Below are 246 nucleotides of genomic sequence, written 5' to 3' on the forward strand. Positions count from 1 at the left end.
TGGATGGCCAGGCAGGGGGTACACATGGCAGTAGTGCTGCACGAAGGCCAACCCTGCAGCCACAGCCCACTGGCAGTTGGCTCAGAGGGGCAGATGTCTCTACTGGCTGTGCAGTCACCATCCAGGTCTGGCAGGTGCACAGTATGTCATGTCCAGGCAGCAGCTCCCACTGCCAGACTGCTGCAGGGGGTAGAGGGTGCAGGGAACTCTCAGGGCTACTTCAGCTGTCCAGCTGACACAAGGGGT

The sequence above is a fragment of the Gavialis gangeticus genome, unplaced genomic scaffold (assembly GCF_001723915.1).
Source record: "Gavialis gangeticus isolate Ggan-Ray unplaced genomic scaffold, GavGan_comp1, whole genome shotgun sequence".
Lineage (NCBI taxonomy): Eukaryota > Metazoa > Chordata > Crocodylia > Gavialidae > Gavialis > Gavialis gangeticus.